This window comes from Gobio gobio, assembly GCF_949357685.1.
Source record: "Gobio gobio genome assembly, chromosome: 2".
NCBI classification, from domain to species: Eukaryota; Metazoa; Chordata; class Actinopteri; order Cypriniformes; family Gobionidae; genus Gobio; species Gobio gobio.
Window position 1 is genome coordinate 60462958 of NC_137098.1, and position 16970 is coordinate 60479927.

Below are 16970 nucleotides of genomic sequence, written 5' to 3' on the forward strand. Positions count from 1 at the left end.
CTCGCCGATTCATAAAGTTATTTTAGAACCACTGTAGTGAGATGGACTTTGTAACGACATCTTTAGTACCTTTTAAGGGTCTTGAGAGTGTAAAGTGCATTGTGCCAATGGAGGCCTTTCAGAGCCATCAGATTTCAACTCAAATATCTTCATTTGTGTTCCGAAGACGAACGAAGGTCTGACGGGTGTCGAACGATATGAGGGTAAGTAATTAATGACAGAATTTTCATTTTTGGGTGAACTAACCCTTTAAATTGAGCTTGGTCTGATGATAGCCAGACAAGTTGTAGGATCCAAAGGGAGAGATGGACTTTTGTCTTCATTATTATTTTGTGCTCTATTATTTGGTTACTGTGTTATTTCTGGTTCAGAAGGTAGCAAAAAATAACACTTTAAAATCTAAAGAGTGTTCATGTGATTTTATACATTGTCGTGAAATTAATGAATGCATAATAATCGTGATAATCGTGAAACCGTGATAATTTATCAGACTATAATCGTACCAACAAAATCTATAATCCTTGCATTCCTCGTCCCGATCAGGGTGCAGGACGTGAAATTTTGAAAGAAAATTTTTTTTGTGATATTTTGGTTGCAGTTGTGAGTTAATAAAAATGTAACTGTTTATGTAAAAGAGGCACATAATATCGAAATATTGATTGATATACCCCTGAATCGTATCGCAGAACTTTTTGAGGTATCGGAAAATATCGTATCATGGGCTATGAGAATCGATACCGTATAGAATCATGATGAACTGTCCGATTTACACCCCTATTTATAATGGTACAAAAGATTTCTATTTCAAATAAATGCTGTTCTTTTAAACGTTCTGTTCATCAAAGAAGCTTGAAAAAAGTATCATGGTTTCCAAATATATGTAATAGAGTTGCTGTGGAAGAGAAGATTTTCCTTCATGGAGGAAAAAGAGTATAACCATAGTTTGCTCTAGGAGGATTGTCAGTCAACTTATGACAACAGTGCATGAGTTATGGAAACAAATTAGACAAAAAAGCTATACTCTACAGAGATTTTTCAGAGACTCTTGCACATAAATGTTCATCTTTTTTTAAATGCAATTGATTGGCCTCCATTTGGCGTTTAGGACTGTAAAGGAATTTCACAAAACATATAGGGGCTGTATAACAGTTCTCTAGCTGAATGATGATAACCACAGTCTTTAGACATGTTCCCTTTACACACTAAAAGCACCACATTGTTCCTTGAACGACAGATATAAAAAAAAAAAACACATTTGGAAAAACAATTTTCCACTCATCCGCTTTCATTTCTATCCATTATCCAGATGTCAGTGTTACTAGGCAACATGCGCAGCCTTAGAAACTGGAGCAGTAATTACTGTAGCTAAATGCTAAATGAATGTGTATCATGGTACAGTAGACCTGTACTCCACACTTACATTCATTACAAGAACGCCTTAGGGCTCTCATGGACACAAAGTCATTGTTAGCCAAGAACATGGAAAGTGTGTGACCTGAGGGAGGATGTGCAGCCCTGCAGGTCTGTTGTAATCACACTAACAGGAAGACATTTGAGGCGGCTGCTACACAGAGGAATATGCATCATCTGTCACTGGCTATATGCCCTTATTAGAGGCCTTGGCTGGATGCTGAGAATGAGATTCGCTCTCTACTGCTTTCCGATTAGGGCTGGGGAATTTATTGAATGCTCACAGTACAGTGATTCAGCTGCTGATAGAAATGATTGCGTTGAATTAGACTAGTTTTACGGCCTTTCCTTGTCTCACAACATGCAAGTATAAGAGAGTTTAGACAGATGTTTTAATTAGGGCTGCACAGTATATCGAAATTAACGAAATATCGCAAATGTGCATATCGCAATATGCATATCGTTATATATTTAATATGCTACTTGATGAAAATTGTAAGTTTTTAGGTCGATGCATATAGCAGAGAATAGATTTGGCGCATGACTGATACTTATGTGACTTGCTTGACGTTAATTAAACAAGTTCTTACAACTCCTTGCAGTCTCGCGCTGTCTGGCACACACGCCGTAACGTGCGCACAAGCCGTTCTTTTTTTCGTGTCTTGTTACACACTCGAACTGTCAAATACACACACAGTTATGTCAAAATGGCAGTCTTGATGAGTATTCATGTAAACTCAGTTGGTTATGCTTTAAGTGAACAATATCAGTTGGGAAAAGAAACCGAATGCGTGTCAATAGGATCCGTGCACTAGGTTTTAAAGTGACAGCAGCCTAATACAGTAAACCTGCCGCTGTCTGTCAAACAACAAAAGAACAAGAGAAAATCACTCAGTGCTCTTGGCTGAATATCCTTTGTAGCTTTATTATGTATCCGTGTATATTAAATTCATGTGAAGACTACTGTTTTTAGTTCTAATTTTGAATAACAAAAATAAATGTCCACCCCTAGTTCAGGTGTCTTTGTTTACCTGGATGTTCTTGATGTTGAGTTTTAGGTTGATATAACTATATATTACCAAGTCAAGCAAAGAGTTTTTGGTATTTAAATATTGGCAATACATTTTTTGTTTGTTTACATTGATGTTCAAATTATTTTGTCAGATTTGAGACACAAATTTTTGCTGGTCACTGTCAGAAGTTGTAGCGATGCTTTCTTTTCCCAGAAAGAATGTGAAACACATAAATAGTATCATTCTCAGTTTTTAAATATTTTTATTTATTTAATTTAAATAGATTTTATACACTTAAAGCAATATCGTATCGCATGATGAATATCGCATTATTTAACAAAGATATCGCATATCGTTTTTTTCATCTTATATATTGAACAGCCCTAGCTTTATTAGTATCTCTTATTTAAAGGTCATTTTACTAAAACATAAAAATACCATAATATGTTTGCAGATATGTAGGAAACATTCTAAATTAACCTACTTGTTTCTGAGAAAAACAATGCTACAGCCAGTTGTTTTACTTTGAAATGTGCGTTCAGTGTCAGAATGTCTGCAGGGTTCCCACGCTTCTTGAAAGTTCTTGAATTTCAGACACATGGATTCAAGGCCTTGAAAACCAACATAGGTCCTTGAAAGTGCTTGAATTAAGCATGAACTGCATTTTGTTAGAGTAGCATGGTGCTGCTACACAAATTGGCCTTCATGCGCTGCCAGAACAAAACAGCGCTGCGGGAGGAAGCGAGGAAAACCTGAAAAAATGCTGCGTGAGCGGATGGATCGTGATCATGTACAGACAGCTCTGCATAAGGCCGGCTACACACTGCAAGTGTGGCGTGAGTGTGGTGTTTCTGTTGCGTGTCAGCTGCGTGGCGTTTTCTGTTTCTTTGCACACCAGAAACGTGTCTGACGCGGCGCTGCTGCTGCTAGGTGACGTAGTGGATGGCCTATGCTTAATGTTAAACATAAATAATATAGCCTACTGATACAGCTAAGACAACGTCGGCAGTATTGACGGCCAAATAGGCTACAGAATATTTTGTTCTGTATTGACAGGTGCAGTATTTGAAAATCGATAATTATTATATATAATTAAAAATTACAATTATATCTGCATTTATGTAAAAACCTAGAGACTTTCAAACATCAAAATGTATTCGTGTCAAAATGTAGCCTGACAAGCCAGACCCACATCAAGATGTTGGGTCTGGAAACTCACCATTGACAGGGCTCAATCCGAGGGGCGGGATAAACGGTTGTCTTTCAAATTCCCTCTGCACGCAATTGGATAGCGCCACAACCAACCGAGGCGGAGCTAATGTTAGTTGACAGATTAAACTCTGAATACATCTTCCTTTCTTAAGAATGACTTCAGTACCGTTCTTTGTTCTTTCCTCAAAGAAAAGCTTAACTCTAAGTCTTCCAGAGTAGCGGCCAAAACCCATTTGAAAGACGCTGGTCGTCAGCTTCCACGCAGAATCTCCGCAACTCCGCTCCGTCATTATGTTAAGCCCGCCCACCGACTCTACACACGCTGTGATTGGCCTGACCAAAGTTTGGTTTTTCCAGCTCTGAGGTCTACCGAGAATTGCTAGACTACACTCGCGGCAAAATAAATGTTCTGCTGCTAGGGTGTGTCTAGATTTCTAGGCTAGTCAAATTGACATATAAACATCTTTTCCTATTCTATTTTGCCTGGAATCGTGTGAAAAATAGGCGTCGGTTCTATTTCTAGCATGCACGCGTTTGTCACGCTGGCAGTGTGCAAGCTCTAACCTGTTAACATGGGAGCCGAAATAAAAACAGACACGCCACGCAGCTAGTGTGTAGCCGGCCTAATGAGCACATAACGTGGAGCTTTTTAACAAGCTCAGTGCCAGAGAAGGGCAAATTCAGTGATGCTTGCCTCAGTGTTGAGCTACAGAAAAATGGATTTATCAAAGTTCCAACGAATAATGCTTAATAAAGTAGTGTTTATCGGTGCAGCACTCCTTTTGTTTACTGAGGTTACCGGGGAAACCGATATATTTCTGCTGTTCCATAAGCGCCATCTACTGTCAAAAGCCCTATTTGGACAGTAATTGTTTCTGGTGGGGTATTTTCATCATTGACAGGGGCTAGTCAGTGATTTTATTGCCGTCCGAATCCAGAATGTCAGTGTTTTTCTCCCACCACCCGCGAAAAAAAATTCACAATTTGACAAACACCAAAGACATGTGGTCATTTAATTGCCGTCCAAATCAAAATAAATGGTGCTTTAAAAAGTCCTTGAATCTGGTGTTCATGAAAGAGTGGGAACCCTGTGTCTGTTTTTGTTTTGTTCTGTGCGAAACCGCATGTTGCCGGTTTACCCAATAATATTTCGCCACCACAGGTTGCCAGTTGGCAGAAAACTGGGTCAGAGATCGCAGATTCTATCCGACCTAAAAAGCCTCTGTATCCATCTAAAAATCTCTATGAACGACAGCATATTAAAACACAGATATATCAACTCATCAACTTACAGTGTGGCTTTCATTGTCAATTCCATTTTGCTCCTGTTGAGTATCCTCAAGCTGGCAACCCGCGTGAGCGTCGAGTCTGAGGAGGAGGGGGCGGGGTTAACAACAACCTCCATTATTTTGAATTTGGACTGCAGTTCCTATTTCGACCACTAGCTGTCAATCTTACATACTGCACTTTTAAATTTCAGTAACACAAACATTGAGTGAAATTCATTTCAGCAAATCAGTTCAAACTGGCCGTTTCAATGAACTGATTCAGTGATTCATTTGTGTCATCTCTCAAAAATGTCCATTTAAATCCTCATGTGGCATTTTCAAATCAAAATATATTTGTAAAATAGAATATTGCTGTTTATTGCTATATGAGTGCATATAAATGGGAATGATAATTCTTCGTTGTGTTCATTTAGTGAAAAGCAGTGTGGAAAATATACCTATAATGAGTTTTTACAATGCTTCGTTTTTGCATATATATATATATATATATATATATATATATATATATATATATATATATATATATATATATATATATATATATATATATATATATATATATATATATATATATATATATATATATATATATATATATATATATATATATATATATATATATATATAATATATATATAATATATTATTCATCTATTTAAAATATTCATGGTATATTTCCACACACCATTACCGTATTTATAGTACTATTCAAAAGTCTGGGGTCAGCAAGTTTTTAATTCTATTTATTTTTTAATAATAATAATAGTTTTATTCAGCAAGTAAGCATTAAACGGTCAAACATTCAAACGTGGCAGTAAAGACATTTATAATGTTACAAATGATATCTATTTCAAATAAACACTCAGTTCCACAAAAATATTGAACTGCACAACTGTTTTCAATTTTGATAATGAGAAATGTTTCTTGAGCAGCAAATCATTATATTAGAGTGATTTCTGAAGGATCATGTGACACTGAAGACTGGAGTAATGGTGCTGAAAATTCAGCTTTGCCATAAATTACATTTTAAAATATTCAAATGGGAAACTGTTATTTTAAAGTGTAATAATATTTCACAATTTTGCTGTTTTTGATTTAAATAAATGCAGCCTTGGTGAGCATAATATAAAAAAATCTTACTGACCTAAAACATTTATTACTCTCCTGCTCTCTCATCCAGACTAAATCTCTGTACAATTCTGTTTTCTCTTGTTTCCACTCTTTCACATCTCCACTCATTAAGCCTGTTGATTGGCTTGTTCTGGGGGTCAGAGGTTGTGCTTGTTTCATAGGGCTATGTCTCTCCTCTCAGCTTTCAGGGACGGATGCTGAGGGGTTAATCTCCAATTAGAGGTTAGAACAACTGTCATGGTGTCCCTTCTCTAAGGGTTAAAACCCTTCTCAAGGGAGGGAAAGATCAGTGATTCCCGGTTAGTGGGGGTCTGTTAGGGAGTGGCTTGTCTGGGGAATTGTTTTACAAATCCTAAAGATAAATTAGGAGAGAGAGTCGCTTTTACATGATGTATTTTAGATGCCCTCTTTACACATTTATTAGCCTTCTTAGAAACACTTTACTTGAAGCCTGTATACAATGCTTTGATCCAATTGGCCACACTAACGTAGCAGCTCTGTCTGGCAACAAGAGAAATATTGCATAATCAAACCTTATTAAGGCTATTAAGGCTAAGCACTATTGAGCGTGTATCGCACATCTCCTGTTGAGTATTGCAGCTGGGGGGAATCTCAATACGCCCTAGCTTTTAAATCATGTGTTAAAAGCATGGAGACTTATGGGGATGTGTAAATAGTTATTTGGAATCAGTAAGGTTTGTAGTTCTGTATCATGTTGTTTAGTTAGTGAATAATTGCTTGGTTTATGATTAGTGTTCTTGTGCCCTGTTCGTTTTAAGCTCTCCTCTCAAGAGACTTTATATTTTGTGTACTTTTTAATAAAGTTAATACATTGATTGTCTTTATCCTAACATTTTAGCCTGACTCTTTGAGGTTCATTTGTGATTTAATAATATTTGAATTGCATATCTGAATTTAATTTTACTTGCAACCAGTGTTATTTTAGTTTTCATTTCAATATTTCTATGTTTTTATTTGTATTCGTTTTTTGTTGTTTTTTAAATATGTATATATAATTTTTAGTTGAATTAATTTAAGTTATTGCAGTATGTTAAATTAAACTAAATGAAAATGCGAAATGTTGCCTTGGCAACTAGCGGAAATATTTTAATTTAATTTTATATCAGTCAATGTTTATTTGATTTCAAGTTATAAAAATGTGTTTTTAATGGCTTTAATTTTAGTTAATGATACTAACCCTGCTTTCAACCACTTTACTGAAAGTTTTAAAGTTCACTCATTGTTATGACCGCTGGTGAACCTAATTTTTCAGAATCATTTTATCTCATATTTTATTCCTCTGAGGGATTTATTTATTTCATATTTTGTCGTTTAGATTTTTGGGGGCTTTACAGTTTATTCCTGATATTTATTTGTCTGGCTATCACCAGACCAAGCTTAATCTTTTAAGATTGAACATTAGTCTGGGGAGCTCTCTATGTTCTACTGCTCAAGAGGCGTGATCAACGGGCATAGTTCAAATGACTCTGTACGCAATTGGATAGTCCTTCAACCAATCAGACCAACGATCCATCGCTTCTCTATCCGTCATCGTGTTAAACCCGCCAATAGCGCGCCAGGTGGATAAGCCGGTTTGTGATTGGTTCCCGCAAATTTGTAACGGGCTGGGTTTACCCAGTCTAGACATTTATATATTTTCTGGCAAATGTTGAATGTTTAAAGGCCCACTGAAGTGCCTTGAAACGCGCAGCATAATTCAATGTGTTGACGTAATTTCCCCTGAAACGGCTCCAGCTGTTAGCAGCTCTTCCCCTTTTTTAAAACAGCCAATAGCGTTTTGTTAATATCACAGTTTGACTAGAGCCACAATTTCCTCCTAATCTCTAACAGTTTATCATCATAATCTCGTTTTGAAATACAGCATTTTGTGCAGAATTCAAATGGGTCCGATATGTTTTGTTGTCTGCGCCGACTCGCGCATATGATCCGCTCTCGTGTCTCTAGTCTAGACCAGAGCCGTTGGTGTGTGTGTGTGTGTGTGTGCTATGGCAGTGGGCATGAAACTAAAGTGAAACCAGACTTCATTCGCCTCAATTGAAAGCATAGTTACACTGTCTGAATTGTTTCCTATCGCATATATAGTGCGCTATGTGCAGTTCAACATGTAGAAAATAGTAAACGTGTGAACAACTGACCGATTTCAGACGCAGCTTCAGCGTCTATTTATAGTGTAGGGGGCGCTTCAGATTCTAGAGAGTATTTGATTGGACAGAAGATTTTTACGCAATTTTCATTTTAACGCAAGTGAGAAACTGTAAGTTTTGAATGCATATATATCCTAAATGCAAATTTTGTCATTGTTTTGGAACACACCAGCTTATTCATAACCTTAAGGCTAACATAGTCATACTAAAAGCTAAAAAACTTCAATTTTGATTTCAGGGGGCCTTTAAATAGCTTTTGCACAGTAGAAGTTACACACTGTAAAAAATGTTGTTAAAAATTAATACAATTTAAATAAAAAGCCAATGCATCGTCAATTCTTCTTCCAAAACTACCCATATTCACTATGGTAAGCCTAGAATAAATTATTATTTTTTAGACCAGTTGGGATGGTTTTTGTATTTGGGGTATTTCATTGAACAGATGAAATGCCATATGTAGCTCTCTAATGGTGCATTCACACCAGGCGCGAATGAAGCGTTTTTCGTGCGAGTGATTTACATGTTAAGTCAATGCAAAGACGCGAAAAGACATTCTGCAGCGCAAATTTCATTTCTGCCAGCCATTTCACAACGAGATGAGCCGGCTGGCAGAAGCCCCTCCCATGACGAGAATTCACGTCTGTTGTGTAGTTAATGTCGCGCGCGCGAATGAAGCGAGTAAACTCAAAAAGTTCAAGTTCCAACTACGCTCGAATAGCACGATTTATCCGCTTCATTCGCGTCTGGTGTGAAGCATTATCTATTGTGAAGGGTTATTTCATTATGGTTGTTGTACAGCTGTGCTGGAATTTATTTTCAAGGAAGTACCATCTATTCATGGGTAAAGCTACAGTAATGTCTTCACCTTGGCTGGAGATCCTTTCCATCTAAACTGGTTATATCTCTTAAGTCTAGTAGAGAATGTTTTATGAGCAGTAGGATAACCATATTCATCAGCAGAGCCGAACCACAACCAAAACAATGTTCTTCTCCAAAATGCATGCAGTTTTGTTTTTTAACTGCTAAAAATTACTTAGTTAAGGCCCTGATATCCGGGGATGTTCTTTTTCATTCTTCGTTTAAGGTTAAAACGAAGTTCGAAATACGTAAGCAGTGATATACAGTTAGCGAACATCCGATGCCGCCCACACTGATGAGAGCGACGGTTAGATGAATATGTAAATATGTGCTGCGTGCAAAATAAAGTCACGTCACGTTTATTTATATATCACTTTATACAAGAGATAGCTTAAAATCAAGCAGCTTTACGGTATTAAACATGAAAAACAGTGTCAGTGTCTCGTTTCATCAGAAGTACAACTTAATTTTCTACTATATAAAGCGACTCTCCAGTGTGTTCATGTTTTCACTCACGGATGTCTGACCTCGACCGACTGAACAGGAGAAATGAACCAGAAAAGATTTTCATGTAAAGAAGGCGGAGCCTCCGTACACCTATTACACAAAGGTGTTTAGCAGTCAGGGCAAACTTTCCGTAAAGTTCGCTTTGGCAAGCTGTTTTCGAACTTCCAGAACGAACTTAAAATGAACTTCATTTCAGCCTGATTTTCTTCCAAATGAAGTTGCATTAGTTCATCCTTCGATTTCTCTTGAAGTATACCAGGGCCTTGTTTTGCAGATTTACAGTCAATGCTAACTAGGTTTTACAGTGTGCATACAGTGTCTCGAACCAACACGCATTGCTCTGGGTTTTGTCTTAGGCTAGATCTAGCCCTCAAGGGGTCTAACCATGAATATGTGTCTAGGTCTTGGAGGATGTGGTCTTGAGCCCAACTCCGATACAGAGTCATCAATGTCAAATAAAAGCTGACTTTCAAAAGAAGCCCTGGATGAGTTAAGGTGCAGTTTTGTTGGTTATGAATAACGTTGGCCTTGTGGGAATGTGAGCTGCGTTTTCCAGGAGCACAAGACTGCGATATAAACCAGCACAGCCCTTCAGTCACCGCAAAGCATTTCGTTTGATGCCAAAAACATGAAATGCATTAGTAAAGCAGCTCATGGGTATGCACTCAGATTTGAGGACATAATCCTCAATTCAGGTAAGAGAACGTTTTCAGGTCCTTCACACGGTCCACAGGTTTTCACCGGTTTGTCACTGCTCACTGTAGCCCCTCAGTTACTCCTGAAATCAAGCATACCTTTCATTTTTTATTTCGCTTGAGCTGGGGAAACACTGGCCTTGGGCCAGTCTTAGTATTATAGAAGCTGCTCGAGCAGTGTTTACGCTACAGAAAACAGCTTGAGAAAATACAGAAAGAGAGAGAAACAGGGTGTTAGTCAGACGGTTGGAGGGGATTGCAGCAACTGTTGGAATGAACTTCAAAGCCCAGGGCTCTTTTGCGTTCTTTTCGGCCACTGCATGAGATGGATAACTTGTGACAGTCTTGCTAGGTTTAAGTTGAATGAGATGGGTGAGAAGAATAAGAATTTGCCCTTCCACCCCTCCTCCATCAGTCCCTCACTGTGATGAGCCTGTCTCGTTACGTTATTGGCCCTGGCATTTCTTTGGTAGCCAGTCATGAGTGATTTTCCTGATTATCTGTTATTTTAGCGACCTTATTTTCTGAACTTAGAAGCCTTTTTTTGGAAAAACTTTACAATAAGGTTTTATTTGTTAACATGAATTAATGTATATTAACTAACATGAACTAACAATGAGCCGTACATTTGTTACAGAATTTATTCATCTTTGTTAAAGGGTTAGTTCACCCAAAAATGAAAATTCTGTCATTAATTACTTACCCTCATGTCGTTCGACACTCGTCAGACCTCCGTTCATCTTCGGAACACAAATGAAGATATTTTAGTTGTAATCTGATGGCTCTGAAAGGCCTCCATTGGCTCAATGGCACGGTTCACTCTCAAGACCCATAAAAGGTACTAAAGACGTCGTTACAAAATCCATCTCACTACAGTGGTTCTACAATAATTTTATGAATCAACGAGAATAGTTTTTGTGCGCAAAAAAAAAACTAAATAACGACTTACATTGTGATGACCGATTTCAAAACAATGCATCATGAAGCTTCGAAGCGTTATGAATCAGCGAGTCGAATCATGATTCGGATCGTGTCTCAAACCGCCAAACTGCTGAAATCACGTGACTTTGGCGATTCAAACCGCTGAATCGACTCACTGATTCATAACGCTTTGAAGCTTCATGATGCATTGTTTTGAAATCGGTCATCACATTATAAGTCGTTATTTAGGGTTTTTTTGTGCACAAAAACTATTCTCGCCGATTCATAAAGTTATTGTAGAATCACTGTAGTGAGATGGACTTTGTAACAACGTCTTTAGTACCTTTTAAGGGTCTTGAGAGTGAACCGTGCCATTGAGCCAATGGAGGCCTTTCAGAGCCATCAGATTTCAACTAAAATATCTTCATTTCTGTTCCAAAGATGAACGGTGGTCTTACGGGTGTCCAATGACATGAGGGTAAGTAATTAATGACATAATTTTCATTTTTGGGTGAACTAACCCTTTAATGTTAGTTAATAAAAATCCAGCTGTTCCTTGTTTGTTCATGTTAGTTCACAGTGCATTAACTAGCTAATTTTAACAAATACAAAATTTGATTTTAGTAATCTGTTTAAATTAACATTAACTAAGAATAATAAATGCTGTAGAAGTATTGTTTATTCTTAGTTCATGTTAACTAAATTAGTTAACTAATGAAACCTTATTGTAAAGTGTTTCCTCTTTTTTTTTAAGGAGCCAAGCACCAAAGCACCAATTGTATCCGTTGGCGTTCTTATTGTTCTTCTTTGTTTTTTTTCTTCTCATTCCGCTCTGGAAGTCTATGTCAGCCCATAGAACCGCTTGGAGGGAAGTTATGAAATTTGGCACACAGATAGAGGAGAGTCTGAACTGTCACCATAGAAAATTTGGAGTCTCTAACTCAATCCCTCTAGTGCCACCAACTGTCCAAAGTTGCACCCACGTTTATGATTTGTAACGTTTAAAGCGCAAGGGCTAGTAACAACACTTTTTCTTTTGATTCCTTGGCTCAAGCCAATTCGATTCGTCATTTTCCATCATGAAAATGTTCAGAGAAACCTACTTTTCCCAACTCCTCCTAGGTCGTTGCTCCGATTTTCACGAAATTTTAACCAGATCATCTTCAGACTATGCCGACCAAAATGTTGCAGCCGATTTGTCAAATCTTTCTTGAATAACATGAAAACAAATGTGACGAAGTGCCTGCCAAAATGAACGTGAGGCTATATCTCTGCAACGCTTTAGCATATTCTGACCAAACTTGGTGTGTCTTATGACAACCACGACCTGAGGATAATTTCACAGTTTCGGCGCAGTACCACCTAGTGGTCAGGAGATATCAAAAATAGCTCGGTTTGGCCAAAAATCCCACAACTGGTCTCTTTAGATTCAGTGCATGTTGAGTCGAACGATATCGGCCATTTTAGGCGTTGGCCATTTTGAATTTTCTCATAAAATGCTATATTTTAAATTTGATTAATGCATATGATTAAGAAACCCGGTATGTGTCTTCAGCACCATGCCCTGACAAAGTTTCGGAGCACCTTGTGGTCAAAAGTTATAATGAAATGTACAAAAAAGCGAATAACTTTTGATTAAATTTGCCTATTGTATTAACTTAATAGATTCATTGGGTCATGCCGAGAACATGGATACCAATTTTTTCATTGTCGGCTGAACTTCCTGTTCGTCATTTTGATTTTCTTTAAAAAACTACTTTTTCAAACGCTGATTTTCACCAAATTTGAGTCAGATCATCTTCAGACTGACTGTGTCGACAAAAAGTTATGGATTTTGTGTCGATAGACCACAGCAAGAAAGTTGACATAATCCCAAAATGACTCTGAGGCTGCATCTCTGCTATTCTTTTGCATATTGACACCAATTTTGCATGTGTCATTGTCACCTCACTCTGACCACAACACATCAATTTGGTCTCTATTTGTCGAAAGTGATAAACCACTAAATCAAATTACTAGTGACTGGATTTGATTTTTCAGGCATTTTGCCTTAAAATCACCTAAAATCATCAGTAATATTTCACCCATAATTTTTTTCCTCATGTTGTTCCAAACCTGTAGGACTTTCTCTCTATTGTGGAACTTGAAGAAAGCTATTTTGGAGAATGTCTCATTGTTTTTTGCACATAAAATGAGAAAAAGTCACTGGGATCCAATTTGGTTTCATCATATGGATGAAAACTGTTGAAACATACGTCAAAATATCTTCTTTTGTGTTCCAGTGAAGAAATGAAAGTCATTGCTTGCTTGTTGTCGTATCCCTTGTTCTCTATCTTTTTTTCTTCTTCTTCTTTTTTTGCTGCTTGTCCTTTTCCTATGGTGGTTTTTAAGGGTCTCGCCATTGCATTTGTTGTACATGCTTTCATTTTTAATTAAATTCTTTGAAGAGCTGTTTGAAAGGGTGGAATGTTTAGAATTCCCTGCGAGCGACTGATGATGATTCATTTAATTTCTGTCAGCTTAATGAAAATAAAACTGAGATGATTATTTTTGGCTCTTCTACTGCTGGTAATCAACTGTAAGTCCCATAACAGCAATGTCTTGTCCCCGTTTTTGAATTTTAACATTAAGAGACACTTTTTTTTTTCTGCTGTTCTCTCACAGAAGGATTTTGAGACTGCTATTCATGCATTCTCCATTAGATTAGTGCAACTGCAATTGGTACATTTAAAAACAATTTTTTTTTGAAGAATTCTCTTGGTCATAATAATGTTGTGTAATGTTTTCTATTTGAATATATTTTAAAATGTGATGGCAAAGCTGAATTTACTGCTCCAGTCTTCAGTGACACATAATCCTTCAGAAATCTAGAGACCAAGAGATGCTAAGAGACCAGACCACAGAGACCACATCACTCTTGTACTGGCCTCATTACACTGGCTACCAGTGCCAGTTTTGAATTGATTTTACAATGCAATTCATTTTTAAGGCCATGCATGGACTTGCTCCACAGTATATTAGTAATCTCCTCCACTCTCATCTACCTCCAGCTCCCTGAGGTCATCAAACCAATTACTACTTTCTGCTCCCCTCTTGCCTTTAAGATCTGAGGGAGATTAGGTTCTCTCAGGTGTGGCCACTAGACGCTGGATTTTAAAAGTTGAGTAAAGGCCTGTTTATACTCCGTTGCTTTTAAATTTGTCTGATGTGCATCAAAGTGTATTTAGTTGGTAAGTTGTCTTGTAAGTTGTTTTTTCTTTCAGTTAGGGTATTCACACTTGTAGTTCGGTTCTTTTGGTCTGGACCAAAAAAGAAAATAATACATTTAGTCCTGGTTTGTTTAGCATTCACACTGTATTACAAAAGTATTTTGTGACGGAACTTAATGAACATCCAAAACTACATGGCATGCGCTCCTTGTATGTGCGTACGTGATGATATTTTGACGAGCTGAAAACTCGTGAAGAGCTTATAAAATGTGCAATGGAGTCAAAACAGAGGCAGGAATCCCTGATCTGCTGCAAGGAGATGGCGTTTCCGACACATGTACCGAACAAGCTCAATCGCCCCCAGGTGGTTGGTCCCAGTATAGCTCATAACCCGCCCCTCCGTGTATTCTAATGGACACGAGACAAAAGTTGACAACTTTTTTTCCCAAAGTTGGTTTCTGTCATTTTAGGCAGTTTTTATCACAATGCTTTCATTTCAAGCGTTTTTTTATATAAGTTTAGTTTTAGTTAGTTATTTGATGCTATAAAAACAGGGTGACGTCATGATGGACGGCTGAGATTGACGGCTTCTCTGAGTGAAGTTGTCACTGAGGCACCAACAGACTTTTTTCGGGATTTTCGGGAGGAGATTGGAGCTTTAGCTTTAATTTCTACATTCCCATAACTGTTTATTTCACACCGACATAATGAATTGTTCTGCATCTGTGAGAGTGTGGGCGGGCTTTTGATATCATGGCTCTACTTCCTGCTCTACTGCGCAGACTCCGATCCCGAGGTCACTACTGTGCAGACTCTGTCCCAAATCTGCGCAAGATGTCATTGCCATATTCGGACCTCCAGAGGCTTCACTTTTCTTCAGCAGAAGAGAATGAAGTCGCGTCGTCCATATTTTTTTACGGTCTATGGTACCGAACTGTGATGGGCAACATAGCTTCTATGACGAGAAAAAACAACTCTCCTTTTAGGGTCGCATCTTGTGACATCACATCCGATTTTTGGTTCGTTTACATGTGGTTAATGTTGCGTTCATATTTCAGTCAAACTGTACCAGAGTTTCGTTTGAGAGACGACCCATCTTTTCAGCGGTATCGCTCCGCTTGTTTGGTGCGCACCAGGGTTTGGATGGCAGCGTTCACACTGAAAAGATGGATCTCGGTCCGCTTCCAAACGAAACTTTGAATGAAATATGAACGCAGTACGGACAAAAGACATGTAAACGAAACCAAAAACACGAAGATGAGACCCTAAAAAGGACCGAATGCTGAAGCATACCTGTTTTTTCTCATCATAGTTCCAAATTTGCCCATCACAGTTCGGTACAGGCATCAGAACCGCGTCTCCTCGCAGCAGATCTTCGTTTGTGTGTGTGACGGAGGAGGGACTACTTTTTGACTACTTTACACATTATAAGCTCTTCACGAGTTCTACACTGGTCGAAATACCATCATATGCAGGCTATGCACACAGCATTATTTTTGTTCTTCGGTAAGTTCCGTCTCAAAATAGGCAATACGTCATAAAAGCCGACCAATCAGGTTGTGAACCATCCATATACCTTTAGTTTCTGTATCTTTAGGTTCGGTGTGAAAAAATGCCAATCTGAATGCTAAGCAGACCCGGGCTGCGTTACACTCCACTTTTAGACACACACTTGCGAACTTCCCTAAGCACTTGCCCTCCGGGGAATCCCTGCCGCCGTTTTGAAATGCGTTGAAGTGGACGAGGAAAGTTTATATGGACAGACCCTTGCTCCCTTGCAGCTTCATATACCACAATGCAACACAATTGTGACGTCACCACATATCGTGTTTAATTTACCCCACCACAAACAGCTCAATGATATTTTAATTATTTTTAAAAACATTTAAAACAACCCAAACACACCTATATACATAGAGAATGCTGTATTAAACAATTTCGTAAAGGAAAAAAATAAATAAATCAACTCCAAAGTGGATTCCAAGTGATCAAGGGCTTCGGACGTTCCAGTTCAGGCCATTGCGTATGTTCCTCCAGTAGTGGGCACTCATGCAACGTAAGCAATGACGCACACCCGAGTGAACGAGGCGGAGGGAAGTTAGCAAGTGAAGGGCATAGGGGTCCAGAATTGGGGTCCAGACCAAATGAGCTAAATGAACCGAACTACAAGTGTGAACACACCCTTAAAGACCCTTATGCTTCTTTTTTACATTTTCAACTTTCTTAAGTGTGTAATGTTGCATTTTTAGCATTTAAAAGGTTTCTGAACTCCCTGAAATGCCTTGATTGTAGTCGTGAGTTTTCTTCTGTCACAATGTTCCTCGTTTAAATGATTCCCAGCCAAATTATACGCAAAATAAAGGGGGCTGGGCCCGGTTGAGTCGCATAAGAGGCGTGTCATTTCCCAAACACGCTTGAAGCAGGTGAACAATCCCAACACACTGATCTAGCCGACCAATCAGAGCACATTGCGCTTTTTGGAAGGCGGGGCTTCTCAGAGACAGTAACTAAACAGAGCGTTACTGACAGACTGGGAAGAGAGGAGCTGCAACAATGTCAA

The 16970-nt window shown here is 38.2% G+C and overlaps 1 protein-coding gene across 1 annotated transcript in view; it reads left to right on the top strand.

Annotated features, from left to right (window-relative positions):
• focad (focadhesin) overlaps positions 1 to 16970 on the top strand; it is a 96088-nt gene that overhangs the window by 34890 nt on the left and 44228 nt on the right. The gene's annotated exons all lie outside the window — the stretch shown is intronic.